We start from the raw sequence: 16,626 nt of genomic DNA, 5'->3' as shown, positions 1-16,626 counted from the left end.
CTATATTCCACAGTAATGGACTCATTTAAAGACAAATGCAATTTATCTTTTTTTTTTTTTTTTTTTCTGTTGCTGATTGTTTGAAGACTGAGATTGGAAAAAAGATTATTAAACCAATTATAGAAACAAATATTGTTCTCTTATAATATTTCTTCTTCTTTACCTGAGTCAAAAAGGCCCTGCAAGGACCTTTTCATTCAGTCTTATTCTGTAGGCTTTTCTGAAAGTCAGGGAAGCATTTCTAATTATATGAAGAAAGCAGAAAAAAAACTATGTGCAGGTTAATAGGAATATTAAGTATGTTAGTGTATATTTTCTTTCTTACTTCTTGAAGAATGTTTAGAAAACTGCCAAGATTTAAGATACTTATTTGTTGTCTGAACTAAGCATGGGGAAAAGAGGCTTATAAGGTGACACTCTTTAGACATAGGTTCAAATAAATTAACAAGAATGACTGACCCACTGACTGGTAAAAAAAAAAGTTACTGAAACACAGAAATACGGTCTCCCCACTATGGTTGATGATTCAATTTTGAGATGGAATTGATGAATGTTTGGATGTAATTTTCAGAAATATCCCATATTTTAGGCTAGATTTAACAAAAATAATTACACTGAGAAGGGTATCATCAACAAGGGTTACTTTTTTTTATTTTATAAAAAGCTCTGTTCAGTGCCACGAAGAAATTAACAGATCTTTTACTGTGACAAAGCAGTTTTGTGGACACAGTTTGGAAAATTTCTGATACCATTTGATCAAGATGGTATCAAGTAATTATATGCATACACATCTAGGCAATTTAGTCAGGGTTTGCGTCAGAAAAGGTGTGTAAGTCTACTGTCATGAACTTTTGATGGAAAAGTTTATGGCTCTATTTTCTTGTACTTGTTTTTATACATTGATTTTGTATGATCTTCATTTACATGCTTCTGGCACTCAGCATTATTCCTCTTAATTTTAGCTGCACATGGAGAAAAGATCACTTAATAACAACTTAAAAAATCAAATAGCCATTTTACGTTCTTTTTTATGCTCCGGAGTTCAATATGCATCTGAATTGGCTTGATTGATAGAGCATTCTGGTTATTTAAAAGCTTTATGTGGCAATAGCATTTCAGTGATTCACTTTGCTTTTTATAGAAAACATTTTCACTTTTGGAATGAGGTACAGAGGCCTAGTTCAGCATAGTCCTCCCCTGACATATCTGATTTCTTTCTTTTTAACTTAGGTTGACTGTTTTCAGAGAAAAAGAGAGAAATTTTGTGGTACTTCTTAATACACAGGAGGAAAAGCTGAGACTTCCTAATGGAAGTAAGTATTAGAGATGTCGAATTAAAAAAAATTCACAATATTTTACAAATGTCTTGACACCACTTATAAGTATGAGAAGGATCATGAAAATTTAGGTTTTTTGTAACATGATGTATTTTCCTGCCAGACTGCTAAGTCTCTTGGATAACAATCCAAAATAGTCTTTGCAGTGGTAGCCTTGGTAATGACTTTTATTCCCTAAAAGTAAAGTAAGGTAGTGCAATAGATTAAGATTTCACTAATGCATAATTGCAGTGAGAGATATCCACTTCTAATTGCTGAAATAGCAGAAATAAATCAGTGCAAACTATTCCTAGGGTATGATCACTCATTTTCTGTGAGGTTATTCAAGTAGGCCCTCTCTTCCATGCACAGACTAAGGCATTTGCTTATGCCTAACTTACTGCAGAGGTGGGCATTTACTGAAGGGGAGACTGAATTATCTATAGTGTAGGATGATGATTGTATCCATGTAACTCCAACATTTTATGAAATTAATGAATCTCACATATTAGCTGTTTTAATCTACACAAAAGTAGTAGTGCGGTAATTCACCATGCTTTATTGAAGTTGTATGCTCTGTGTACTGGCTCCATCTGTGAGAGAAACTGAATATGCAGTAAGATTCTGTTAACATAAATTAGTGATTAATTTTTCAAATAATCTTTTTCTGTCCATAAAAGTTTTAATATTTCTAATGCCATTGAAATAAAAATACATAGGTAATATATAGAGAAATGTTAGTCTTTTAGGCTGCAGCAGAATTGCCAGAACCAATGGTTGAGCACTAGTTGAGAAGGCGCAGCTAACGATGGAGCTCAAGTGCAAGCAGTGCCCTTGAGTGACCATAATGGGTGGAGCTAAGCTCTTCACCCTCATTTAAGGGTTAGTAGCGTTCCTCTGGATGGAGATTGTGCTCCTCTTGGGCTGTCGTTGGTTGCTGGAAGGGATGAGCCATTTTTCTTCTTTGTTACCTGCTACTGCTCCACAGACTTTGTACGCCATTAAAAGGCACTGTCACTACCTTCCTTTGCCATATATTGGCCCAAAGTATTTGCTGGTTAAGACAGATGTAATTACCAGAAACCAGGATAAATACACAAATATTTACATTTGAGTATGAGTTCTAAGTTCTATGCTTTAGTGACAGAGTAAACAACATGGACACTAACCAAAATGAGCGTATGCGCTCTGAGAGTGGCACAAGATTTAACTGAAAATTTAAAATCTTTTTACTGATAGTTAATTATATTCCATACAAAGAATAGGCAACACAAGCAATTTGTTGAATTTGGGAAAGTAAATGCATCTTGTCTATTACCTCTATTCTATTCTGTACAGTGTGGATTTTGGCATTCTTTCTCGCCTCTCTTATGCTTTATATGGTCTTATACAATTGTTTCTAGGATGCTTTTGGTTAGAGAGTAAGGCAACCGGTTACTGACTTTCACTTGGAATAAATACTTCACTTGAACAGAACTGATGTACACTTTTAATAGTGTTTCTGGCTCTCATTTAGTAAGTCTTATAACTAATGAAAGTGTAGCAGATGGTGAAAAAACTTCTGAACTATGTAATGAAAATTCTACTGCCAGTCATGGCCAGATGTTATGATTAAAACAAAACTATTACAAGTTATAATCTATCTGCATTTTGAAGGTTTTGTCCAGTATGGTATAGGCATTTTACAAATGTGAAGTACAAGATGTTTTCCTCAAACTAAGTGATTACTGATGGTATGGATTCTTAATTTTTCTTTTCTTTAACAAAATTTTACTGTATAAAATCTGAGACTGAAGAGTGACATCCTGAAAAACTAGAATAGGTTCAGTAATTAAAGAAAGAAAGGGTGGAACAGAAGAAAATCAAAAATCAAATTAACTGAGGAGAGGAATCAGGTAGAACATCTAAGTGATAAATACTAGTGACTGATGGAAATTTAGGAAGAAGTCAAGAATGAAAGACTGTCAGTGTAGTAACTCATTTCTTTCAGACAGTAGCATCCTGAAAGCAAATATACTGTTATATCTGGTAGATGACTAGTGGATGTTTGTGGAATGCAGAGCTTCTTGTGATCCATTTCCCTTCATTTGCCAGAAAGCATAAACTTCTGAGCAGTAGCAGTTTTTAATTTGATTTCCTTATTGTGTCTTGGCTATCACCCAACTGTTACTTCTTGAAGTGCCATAAAATGAAAAGTCGTGTCAGACATTTCACAAAGATCAATGCCAGCCTTTTTATTTGTGTTCTATTAAAAACTTCGAAATCTACCACAATGGCTCCAGGTTTACAGGTTTTTTGGAGATTATGCTCAGTCTGCAGAGCAACTGACAGTGCACTTGCTCATTGTTTTCTCCTTTGGAAAATTGATGTGAGCTTTATTTCTGACAAGATCTTAGAAAAAAAAAGTTTAGACATACCAGCTCTTCTCATTCTCTGCTTTTTTTTCCCCCTTCTCTTGAGACAGAGAAAGTTCCATTACCAGTGAGATGAGAACCAGGATACTCTCATCTTTCTGAGACAATATAACTAAGTAAAGTTTGGTTGCAATTGCATGGTTACCATAAGTACAGGCTGAAAAAGCCAGTGGATTGCATTTGAATACAGCAATTAACAAGGCAGAAAGTATTTGGCATGCAACAAGAGACGATAACCATTAAGAAATGGCATGTGATGTACAAGGAACTTGCTGAGAGTATACAGAAGAGAGCTTGTATGCTTTGGGTTCAAACAGATGGATGGGTGTTAATGCATGCTCTTTGGCCACAGATGTAGTGTCTTGAATTACATTCAGCATGTTTCAATATGGAAAACTGCATTCTGGCACTGGGGTGAAGTTCTGGTTTGTCAGAGCTGACTGACTCTGATCTTGGGAGATGAACAAACTTGAGAACAGATTTCTGCCCTTTAGTTCGAGTAGTCAATCAGGTCCACAAAACGCCACCACTGAGCACTCAGCAAAAAATACTCTGGCAGTACAATGTGTAATAGCATTATGCCTTACGGGCAGAAGAGTCAATGGGACTTGAGAAAACCATGAGCAAGGAGAATAAAATAGTCTTTCACTGACTTTTTTTCTTCTTGTTGCTGATGGGTTCTTCTCCTGACTGAACTTTTCTGGAAGACTTCTTCCCATAGCAGAAGCTGCTGTGTGTCACAGAAGTCACGATTCACTTAGTTTCTCCAGCTCCTTAACAAGCACAGGAAACTCCAGAATGTAAAACTTCCTCTTTCATTTGCAAAGCTACTGTCACGTTAATTACTAACACTTAGTAGCTTGTAGCTTATTTTATTCTGTATTTCAAAAACTGGGCAACTCATTGTAATATTGCAATTCATTACCAGTTGTGAAGGTAACAGTGAAGTCCTTCTCTGAGATCAGATGCTGCTCAGTTTGGTAATACTATACTGGGAATCTGTCTGCTTTGGTTACATAAACATACAAGAAGGATCTCCAGTAAATCATTACGTAATTGAGCAGTGTCCGACCATATAGGGGGTCACGTAAACATATGATTCTGTAACTTTTTCACTGAGGAGTTCTTGAAGTGTTGGAACAGACTGCCCAGAGAGGTTTTGGATGTCCTGTTCCTGGAGGCATTCAGGTTGTATGGGGCTCTGGGCAGCCACATCTGGCTCTTAATCTGCCAGAGGTAACTCTGCCCATGGCAAGGGGCTTGAAGCTAAATGATCTTTGAGGTCTCTTCCAAACCAAGCCACTCTACGATTGTGTATCAAATAAGCTTTGTGAAGGGGTGTTTTAAAATTGTTTGCTCTTGTGCTGTTGTAAACAAACTGCTCTCTCATGGTGATCTCCTGCTGTATGGCTAATACAAAGATTCTTATCAACCTTGGTTGCTACAGGGTCATTCTGTTCTCCTTTCCTATACTGTCATAGGGTACCTGTCATTGCTTCCGTCTGCTACTGCCCTCCTTTTTGTGGTTTAGTTTATCTGAGAGCTCCTTGTTGATCCTTGCAATCCTCCTGCTCCCTGTCTTGGGAGCATCTTGTCTGCTTCTGTTTACAGAAGGACTATATCCTTCTGTACTCCACCAAGGAGATCTCTGAGGAGGCAGAATCCTGCTCTCCTGAATGTATTGATTGTGCCTGTTAAACTCCTTAATTCATACTTTTTCAGTGATTTTACCTATGTTGTCCAATTACCTAGAGACCATAATGGAATATATCTAAGACAAGTAAAACTTCTTTTCTGCATGTGCTGCATTTTTGTTCTGAAGAATGTAACCCAAACTACAGATTGGCCTTCTTTTAGAAGTGGTTTGCTTCTTGAAAGCCATTGAATACTGGGAAGCAGACTTCTTAGAGGTGAAATTGTCTCTCAGTTTCCATCCTTCTGCAGGTATATGCCAAACCATCCTGTAAAGTGCAGAAAAGCTGGACTGTCATGCTTTTATTCAGATACATAGCTTGACCTCTTCAGGAGGTTAAGCTGAAGTGATTGAAGATTGAAGGTAGTGACCAAAACTGCTTATTGCCACTGTTGTCTGTAACACTGTCTGTAACACCTCAGTCTTCTCTTTCACTCCTGTTGCCACAACGCTGGCATAAAATCAAATTTCCTATCCAAGCAAATACTCAATGTTACTTGGAATGTAGACAAAAATACCTCCTCCTCGATTGCTCTTTTCACTTTCACTAATGGCTGTATTGAGATGCTTGCGATTGTGTATTATTTAGGAAGCATTTAGACATCATTTTCCTTTGTTTTATGAAGTGCTTGCATATACTATCTGCAGGGTATATTCACTGGGTTAGAATTCATTATTGGTGCCTGGAAACAAAACAGATTGGAGATGACTCATCTTGATGTTTTGAATTGATAGGTTTATAAAGTATTTTTCACAGATGAGATGTAATTCTGATGTGAGGATTAAGTGACAAAATCCAAAGAGATGTGGCAGTTTGTGCACTGAGTGAAGAGTGTTCAATCTGTGTCTCTGAGTAGCAAATTACTGCTGTACACCTGCCTACACTATTGTGGATTTTTTTTCCCAAACAAATTTATAGCGTGAGAAGAATTTGAAGAGATGGCAAATGGTAATTTTTGTTTTTGTAAAACTAAATATCTTATAAACACTATCACTTACTTTAGTTTACCTAGATATAATCAATAAAAGCTCAAGACTATTATTTTTCTCTTGTGCATCTCAGCAGCCACTGGTCAGACTGAGATAAATGATTTTTGCATGAGCACCAGCTGAAACAAGGAGTTGAGTTTGGTCTCTCAGCACCTGACCTGAGCTTGCTTTAACTGACTTCTCAATCATCCCCAGACTGCTGAAGATGTTGTAAATTTCAGATTTGAATATACTTTGTGTTTGGAGTACTTCATGTACAGAAATGACATTTTGTGTAAATAAAAAGAGGTTATAGAAAATTAATTTGGTTATTAAATGTAGAAAATGCTAGGTAATAAAGTATGACTTTCATGTCCTGAGGAAGAGAGAAATAATAGCAGTTGTTAGTTTGGTTCAGTTAGCCATAATGGAGAACTAACAAGAATATATTAAAAGGAATTATCATAACAAAGTATTGTTAGTGGCAATATATGCTTACTATGAGATTTATTTTTAGGAATATCTTAATTCATTAAAAATATTTTAAGAAACACATTCATATTTCTGTTGAGTTCTTTGTGAAAGGCACACCAGTGGCTTTGGCTGAAGAGCTCAAACATGTTTTTAAGTAATCCTAGCACCCTGTGACTTCTTACATAGTTTTTGCTCTATTTTCTTCATTAAAAATTTGCTGTTCTCTTACATCTCTCGAGAGTGACAAATTTTATGTGGGGGCAAGTGATTTTTTGAGAGAATGCCAAATGCAATTATGAAGTACTTAATTTAGTCACATTCTTCAATTACCTACTCTTGGTCATACCACATTTTTCATAATTCTTATTATTTCCTATTGTACCAAGCTAAATAGAACTGATCTCTTTTTGTAGAGATTAGACTTCAAATCAGAATAAGACAGAAAAAATAATGCAAGAGATGCAGTGTGATTCTCTAATTCAGTGACCAAATTACACAACTCCTGAAGGTAATCGTCACTTCTAGTATTCTCCTCCATGACTAAAATTGAAAGCTGGAGGAAACAGATTAAAACAGAAGAAGGGATAGGTTTGTAGAACTCTTCACCAATAGTTGGGTTTTCCATTTATTAGTGAAGAAAATGCTTGATTTGTTTCCTAAAGAAAATCTTACCTTTTTTCAAACTAAGTATGAACTTTCTGCCTGACCACAAAACAAACTGCCTTTCGTATGTGCTCTCTTTGCTAGTAGCAGTGTTTCCTTCCCAAGTAGAATTTTCAAGTCTGCTTAAGAAAAGGTGCACTTACATTTTCAGAAAAAAAAATTGTAAATAATTGGTACGGTGATAAGGTTTGAACTCAAGCAAGAAGCTGTTTATACCTTTCTTTCTGTGATTGCAGAAATTGTATGCCCTTTATACTTACAATGAGCAAATTAAAATGCATCCTATTACTATGATGCTTTCCCAATAGACTGAAAAAGCTGATGAGAGTTTGAACTCTCTAGTGTCTTCCACAATGTGTGCAGTGTTCAGTGAATAAAAGTACTATATCATGCAATGACTATTTGAAAAGCACTGAAGTAGCTATTTCATTTATTGGATTTTGCTTATTGCTGTCTCAAGCAGTTTATCTTGAATATTTGTATTTACAGAAATACTGTGAATCTAGCACAGATTTGGGAAGAGGCCTTGTAAGTGCATTTTTACCTCAATAGAACAGGAGGTCTTTTTCAGATTTCTATACTGGGAAATGACTATCTTAGCAAATCAAAGCTTTGCTCAATCTGTTCAATTATTGAAACCTCTTGGGTCCAGTCTTTCCCTGGAGCTCATAATAAATTCTGCTCTGATTGTTTGAGAAAAATCATTATGGAAATGAAGAAAAAGCCTAACAGATAGCCATAGAGAAGATCTTGGAAAATAAAAAGTATGCAAGCTCATAGTATGAAAAGATGCTCATTCCCCTGTTTAAGCATAAGACGTGGCACAAAAAAAAAATACTTTTCATGATGCATTAGGTCTACATTTTGCACTTGACTTTTTCATGCTGAGAGTAACTATGTAGAACTTTGTTCAAAGGTGGCAATGGACAAAAGATTAAGCTTTCTGATCCTGGATCTCGGTAACAATAAATAAAGAATGCACATAGTCAGATTTCAAAAGCCTGTGAAGCACTTAAAGGTTTCTGAGAATACTTGCGGCCTGGCCTAATACCAGAAAGCAGAGTTTTGCATTTAGGCTACCTGTATAACACTGTGTAGCATGTAGTACTAGACTAGTACTTAATATTAACGTCTCATTATTTATATTTTCTTGATGAAAGATTTACCAAATGTTCTTACATATGCACCTCCTCAGGCTGAGGAGCTGGATGTTAGAGATGAGCTTTTGGACATGAGATCCTAGGACTGCTTCTAAAAGTGGATGTCTCAGCTCTTTGAACAAGAGAAAAAATGACAGCCATTCCTATAATCCACATTCAGAGAAAAAGTGTCAACTATCATCTCCTTTACCCACATACAATACAGTATTATTTAAAATGACCTGCTGTGGTTGAAGTTACACTTATGTAAGGAGATTCTTGAATACAAAGGTTTTTACAGGTTGCCGAATTGATTGGGAGGAAATATCTTTATAAATTTTGTATTACTTCTTTTGAATTTTTTTTTACATCCTTCCTTTGCAGTGGCCATGTCACAGCTTCCATCTTCTTTACTGGGAATGTTGAAAAGGGTAAGAAAGTCCTAAAGATTAACTGCAGCACTTTCATGGTGACCATGTTTTTGATGTATAGAGGAAGACTGCTTCATGTAAAGGGCAAAGTAAGCATTTATAAAGTCAAGGGCTATAAAGGGTACCCTTACCTTAATGAAATACTGGTACTCAGGCATTTGTTCAGTCACTTTGGGAAACACAGTCATTTTAAGTTTATAAGCAATTTGGTCAATAAGCATGGTGTTTTTTACAAATTTATCTACATGAATTTGTACAGCTTCTCAAGAAAAACAACTTTTCTTGCTTTAGTGTGAATTCAAGCTATTTTAGTTCAACTTAGAGCTTCTTTTTTTCAGTATGGCTCTTTTGTAGCAGAAGTGACCCCTGTCATGTTGCTCCATGAGCTTCCTTCTCTCTTAATTTTGTATTTTGACTTAACTAAGCATCTGTTGTAACATGTCAGTTCACATCTGAACTGTACATTCAGCAGTAATGTTTGTTATACTTAAAAAAAATAATTCCACCAGATAATGGAAGTTTAAGCTGGGTTATAAAGTGCTGATGCATTTCAAAATTAGAAGTTTTAAAATGGAGAATCAATATTACACTAGACAATTTATAGACTAGAATTTCCATTTAGACGATAATTTATTATTTGAGTAAATGTAATGGTATTTCTAAATGTAACAATAAAGTCTAAGTGAGTGCCTTATTTAGGGTTTTATTCTTTACTGGGAGTTCCTATTCCATGAGGAGTTCAACAATTCTTTATTGAGTATCTCCAGTTTTGTTTTGTTTTTTTTTTAACATAGCTGAGGTGAGAGATTTATTTGAAAGGTGATAGAATCAGAACTAGAACTTCGAAGTATGTACTTCCTAATAGAGAATGAGAAAGGACTTGATGTGAGTTTGTGTTGTTGAGTGCTATCGGTACCTTCCACTTAACTTATTAAGGACAAACTGACTTTCTTGGGTCTTCTTTAGGGCAAAATCCCATGACTTGTGCTAACAAGCAAAAACATGTGGGTCTGACTGTCAAATCTGACTGCAAAATGTTAAACAGCTCTTAAACTGTGGGAAGAAAGTTGTAATTTCCCTACTATAGATGAAATTAGTATGAGGAACTGTGAGATTTCAGGGTGAGCAAAAGAGGGAGAGATTGACTTAAGGTTAAAAGTATCAAATACATTTACATCGGAAGTATTCCAAATCAGAGTGCAGGGAAAATGAAGGGTCAGGGAGGGTGTGATGTCTTTAGAAATGCTGCCAGGTATTTCAACTTATAAAAGGTACCTTATCCATTTGTGTGAAGATGTGAAAAGAACTATCAATTCCAGCTTGTATGTGAGCTATGTAAGGGTAGGAGGGAAGGGGGAGTGAGAGAAGGAGAAAGGAATTGACATAAATATTGTAGGCATTATCTTCCATCATGAATGTGCAATGAAACTGAATTCCCAATTGTGTATAAATAAATTTATTCTGTAGGAGATAAATAAGTAAGTAGAATTCCATTAGCTGTCATCACAACTTCTTTGGATCTAAGTTTTAAATGTGTCTTGTATTTGTATTTGTATTTGTATTCACCAGGACTTTTTTTTTTTTCCTGTTGGTTTCTCTGGGAAAAGAGGAAAAACAAGTGGTTTCAGTACTCTTTGGTGTTGGTTAAGTTAGGACATGTTGACTGTTACTGCAGTGCATTTCTATAATGTGTTGATGTTGACATAGGCTATGTATTTTCAAGTTCAAGCAAAATTTTATTTTGCTTTTCAGCAGGAGGAGGCAGTTACTTTTTTCTTTTGTCTTCTGTTAACTGCATGCAGTTGAAGCTACCTGGAGATGTGAAAGGATTAGATTTAATGAAGAGGAGAGAAATCTTAAGTACTATTCTTTAATAAACTTGAGAGAGAAAACAACTGGCATTCAAGTTGATTATGTTTCAAATCCACATCCTAGAAAAATGATTTATCAAGTTGATAAAGCTTTTTAGAGTGAAATCTGAAACAAAATACAGTCTAAACCAAACAGGAAATAGTCCAAAAATAGAATTTTTCACCTTTATTTAAGAGCTAAAGTCAGCTTTGTACTAGACCTATTTACAACAGAATGGGGTAGGCTGACCAGAGCTGCTGCAGGAATAACTGCACAGATTTCAAAATCCAACAGTAAAACAAAGGAAATCTTTACAAAATTATGCAGATCCACAGCAAAAGCTCATGGTTTGTGTAGCCTCCACTAAATACACTTTCTTAATGTGTTTTTCAGTATGAGAGTGGTGATGACTGTAGGAGCTATCTGTATCCCAACTACGGGTGAGCATTTTGGTGCCTAAGTCTGTTCTAAAATGAAGCATTTTAGAATACGACATGGAGGAAGAAAATGCATTATCATGTTATTTTATCAAAGCAGTCACTAAATGATTAATGTACTTGGGAAATCACTGTGTTAAATAATGTAGTTTCTCACATTTTTACACATACAATTTGTATTATTGTATACATTTGTATGTGAAACATCTGTATGTGGTGAAGAGAATATTGAAACAAATATTTGAGTGGCTAAAACAGACAATTTACATCTGTTATTTCTTAATATCCATTTTTCCTAGACCAACTGCTACCTTTTTCTGTCTTTCCTTTCACTTTCTTTCTTGAAAACTGATGTATATTATATGATTCCTTAAATTAATTTACCATCAGTAATTACTTCATTGAAAAACATATGAAGACTATAAACTTGAAGGGCCCAGAAAATGCGATACTGATCAGAGAATTCTTAAGTGGCTCTCACCTCTTTGTCCTCAGACAAAATGCAGAGGTTTTTGCAGCATCACCAAGGTCCTGAGGCTGCCCAGAATGTCTTCATGGAATCAACTGGTCCAGTGTTCTCAGAGGACCTTGAGCCAGTTGGTTGGACTGTACAGGTTTTTAATGTTTTCAAGGATGGTCTCCATAGCCTGTCGGAGAAACATCTGGCAATTTTTGACCACTTTGATATTAAAAACCCTTTTTTCTTACGTTCAAATAGAGTTTCCTGTATTTTGATTTGTGCCCATTGCCTCATGCCTGGTCATGGGCATCGCAGAGAAGAGCCAGACTCTGTTATTGCGCATGCAACTGGACCTTGTGCTTCTGTTCCACCATGCTTAGCCCCTCAGTCTGGCCAACCTTCAGTCAACCTCTCCATTTGATTAAATGGTCTGTATTTCACAAACTTGTCTATGAGGATAGTATGGGAGATGGTGCTGAAAGCCTTTTTAATGTGAAGATGAACGTCTGCTGCCCTCTCCTTATCCAACATGCCAGTCAACTCCTTGTAGCAGGCTGCCAGGTACATTTGGATGTTGTCATTTAGAACATACTATTAACACGTTTACTTTTCGTTTTTAAAGAGGTGGGAAATGAAATGCTTTGGCAGAATAAATGTTTTCATTATCTAAGTGAGTAATACGATCCTCTAAAATTTTGTAGAAACAAAATAAGTGCAGTTGAATAAATGCTCCTTTTGAAGGAGCTCCTTGGAAACAGACGTCTTTCTGTTTACAATTTAGTATTCTCAGGTTGAAGCCCTGTGTAAAAGGTGAAAGGAGAACACACCTGTAAACAAAAATCTGGCAGAAGGATTATAGTATCTTTTGCACAGCTTTGAATTCAGTGTATTTGGCACTTAGCTGGTAGATATTATTTTTCTGATTACTAAAGAGCGAGTGGCTGCCAGCTCCCCAGTGAATCATAAGTAGTAGGTAAGCTAAAGCTGCTTGCCTATGTCAGTCCTGATGTCCTAAGGTATTTGTATATCATAGAGAATTAGACAACTGTTGAAAACTTGACATTGGTAAAAACAGCCGAAAGTTTAAATCTTTTGGACCTTTAAAGTTTGATCTTTAAAGGTTTATTGTCAGCTGGACCGTTGTGTGGATTACTCTTTATAGGTAAGTGAGCTTATTGCAGAGGTTCAGAGAAGCTGCGCTCTCTGCTTAACATGGTAGCACAGGGCAGTGCCAGCGTGCAGCAGGTTTTCCATCCCTTCCTCAGGTGTAGTTGTTCTAAATAATATCTGTATCTTATGTTTTTAAATACTGATGAACAGGCTCTCTTGCAGATCTGCCCCAGGCTACTCCTTTGCTGATAGCATACCGAGAGAAGTGTTTTTAGTCTCTTGTTCCTGGTGATGTAACAATGCTAAGTCACTGTTTGGATACTTGGAAAGTTTAATTCCAGAAGTCTGTTTGATAGATGGGGTTTTTCCTATGCAATCCCTGGATGAATTTAGGTATCTCTTACAGAATTGTTACTGTCTATCTCTAGAGAAATCCCTTCTGCAGGAGTTTTGTTATTGAAGTTCTTGGGAGGAGAGTTCTGGTCCCTGGGTTTAATGTTTTTTTTCCTGGCTTGCCTTCATCAGCCTTTTTTTGTATAATACACAGGCAAGTGTGAAAAACCCAGTCTTGACATTCTGGAAGTTGCAGGCTCATGGAGACTGCATATTTTTTGGAGGTCCAAGTATGCTTGCAGTGAGCAGGCCCAGACAAATCATTGCCAAGAATAACTGGTTCCAGTTTTATTTCCAGCAGATACTAACAGACTGCTTAGTGTTACACAGGTATAAGGTTAATGGCATACACAGTGAGTAAAATTGGTAGTTACTTTACGTTGTTTTTTTGGTTTATTTCAGAAGGTAACTTGGTATCTGAGGAATGTGTATTTGATTGCATTTGGAGGAATATTTAATTAATGTGGCTAGATGCAAGTAAGAAGAAATCTAGATAAAAAATGCTGTTACTATGCAGAGGAAAACGCCCTGGGGCATTAGTCAAAGTATAGGGAAATTTATATTACTATTTGAATTAGCACAGATTATTCATAGGAGCTGCATCATAGTTTTGGTACTATTAACTGACTTAACTGATTAATGGCTTAACTGATTCATGGTTTTGGTTACTCCTCTGTTTCTCAGCTATAAATTTAAAGCCCCCAAAGAGTGAACAAAGGAAGATATACTCCATACCTGGGGCTGTGTAGCTTGAAAAACTGTTCTACTGCACACAAGCAACTCTTGCACAGTCAGGAGATGCTGAAATTGCTTGTAGGAGCTTAGGCATTCATAAGCAGTGACAGTATTTGCATGCAATGAAATTAACAAAAAAATCATCATGTTCTAAACAGAGTTCTTCTTGCATTGAAAGAAGTACTTTGCTAGGCAGATCAGTATTGAGTGGGACATGTTTGTATCCTCCTAATTAGATGTTCTTACAGTCTTACATCTACAGTCTTTTCATCAGCAGAAAAAGATTTTCCCCTTAGCTCGTTAGTATTGGTACAATATCTCATTAGTTCTGCCTTAATTTAAAACCCTAAATGAGGAAGAAACATTAAAAATTTATGGATAGTGTTTTCCTTCTGAATGGTTCATTATGCACTTAAAAACTTGTCACTGATCATTATGCTGTAAAGTTTCTGAAGAAAAATGATGCTACCGTTTTCAGTATTAACTGAAATGTGCTCCACTTCTTCAGGTCAGTGTATGTCATGGTTTGTATGTTTAATAACAAAAAAACTGTCTCTTCATAAGCACACCCTGGAGTAGGTAGGCTAAAACATTATCGGTAATTACTACTTTTTACTGACTGAGTGGCACAAGGGCCACTCAGTAGCCCTTGAAAAACACTAAGGATTCAATTTGTCTATGTGTCTGTGGTGGGCATGGGAAGCAGAGTGTTCTCTGCTCCCTGTCATCTAACTGAAATTTATGGACTTCATTTAGAAAGTGATCTGTGTTTATTGACATATGAGCTTCAGCAGAAAACATACAACTTGAAAATGCTTTAGTCAGAGTCACAGGTCTATTGTCTGCTCTCTGATTTCTCACAGCAAATAGCTGTGAGATCTGCTTTTGAATAACAGACTTCTCATTCTCTCTTGTAGAATATCAAAAGCATCTTTTCAAAATGGTTGTTACTGTAACAATACAGCATGTGCTTTCAGAAACTAAGGAGAGAGGTACATTCAGAAATGATAAAAAATAAGACTGAAAAAGAATTTATCACATAACTGTGGGAGATTTACACTGCTCTTTTATAGTCTATTCGGTATAAAATCTTTTTCTTCAAGCATTCATTTCAGCACAGAGAACAGTCAACACTCATTTACTTCTCCACTCTGGTGCTTACTGGTGGCTTTGGAAGAAGACATGCAGCTGGGAGATGGCTGGCTGTCATGGGTGATGACTTGGCTAGAGGAGAGAGTCGGGAGGCATCAGGCAGGAAAGAGATACTTGGGAATAGATCACCAGAGCCACCAGTTCAGGTAGGAAGTTTAGTGATCTCTGTTTGCCTGTTTAATCCACAGCTCAGAGGATCGCAGGGCTGGGTCCCCATCAGTGGCATTTCAACTTGTTTTTTGTGTTCTTGAGTAACAACAAAGTGCTTTCTTTTATCATCATGAGTCATGAGCTCTTATCATCATATGATGGCTCTTTGATAATCTTTGAAGTCACGTCTGCGCATAGCTCTTCCCAGGTGGATTTTGACTGTATGTTAGAACCTGTCTGTTAGTATTTGTTAATTTGCAGTAGATGGGACTTATGGCTTTGTAGGCAGTCCGCAGTGATAGATGACACAGTTTGAATAAATATACAGCTTGAAATTTCTTCTTGCTTTTTGTAGGCTTTGGTTTTCTGTTGTTTGTTTTTCTTCTATGTAAATAAGTGAGATTCTTTGGAAATTGAAGTTAAATGAGAACAACAACATATGCGCTGCTTTAAAATGAGTTCGTTGCTCTCTGGAGAGGCAACCAAGGATGTGACAAATGTTAGTCTTCTTTTTGTGGAGGCTCTAGCAGTTGTATCTAAGTACTTGATCCAGTGGTCAAAAATGGAGAATAGAGGGGTTAAATGAAATGGGCTAGGGCATCTGAAGCCATGCCAATTTTTATTTTAACAACAAAAGTGAAATAGAACTTGTAGCAGAAAAAGAGGATATTTTAATTTGCTTTAAGCTATTCTCCTAACTTGCTTCTCTATGCTGATAGTCAGGCCAGGAGCATTATATATGTGAATAGCGATGTGCCATATGCCATGTGTCACATACACCATCTTTCTTCATGCCGCAGGAATGACGACTTCTTGAAGTTTCCATCATCCATTGCCTACGATTTCTATTATTTCAGCATATCATATCTCATCCAAGACTATCAGAACCTGCAGTCAGTCTCATTCCTTGAATAAGTGATTTGAGTGTTTACTCTTTTTAATTTAAAAGCGATTTTTATATGCCAAGAGAAGCGGTTAATTGTGGAATGGAATGTGAAATGATAAACTAAGCTAAAGGTAAGAAGATGGTGAATGTTGTGATGAACTGTAGCATACAAGTTAGCTACTATGAGGCTGATGTGAAATGATTCCAACAATCCTTTTTCTCCCTTGTAGCAAGTTCCTGTTCAGGAACAATTTGGAATTTTTAATCGAATCAATTACTTCAGTGTTCCTCTCCCATCTACAGCTTCCTGAGGGGAGCAATGATTTGTATATTTGGCTGCACCCTGATATGTA

At 36.4% G+C, this 16,626-nt stretch overlaps 1 protein-coding gene across 1 annotated transcript in view; it reads left to right on the top strand.

The window, feature by feature from the left end:
- The first annotated feature begins 4,851 nt into the window (after nt 1-4,851).
- Nucleotides 4,852-16,626, top strand: part of MCTP1 (multiple C2 and transmembrane domain containing 1) — a 200,006-nt gene continuing 188,231 nt past the window's right edge. The window contains exon 1 of the mRNA XM_042822881.1: nt 4,852-4,918. The gene's annotated coding sequence lies outside the window, so the exon portion shown is untranslated. The remainder of the gene's footprint in view (nt 4,919-16,626) is intronic.

This window comes from Centrocercus urophasianus, unplaced genomic scaffold (genome assembly GCF_019232065.1).
Source record: "Centrocercus urophasianus isolate 14NV4802_14NV808 unplaced genomic scaffold, USGS_Curo_1.0 seq_21, whole genome shotgun sequence".
NCBI classification, from domain to species: domain Eukaryota; kingdom Metazoa; phylum Chordata; class Aves; order Galliformes; family Phasianidae; genus Centrocercus; species Centrocercus urophasianus.
This window is presented reverse-complemented; position numbering and strand designations above follow the sequence as displayed.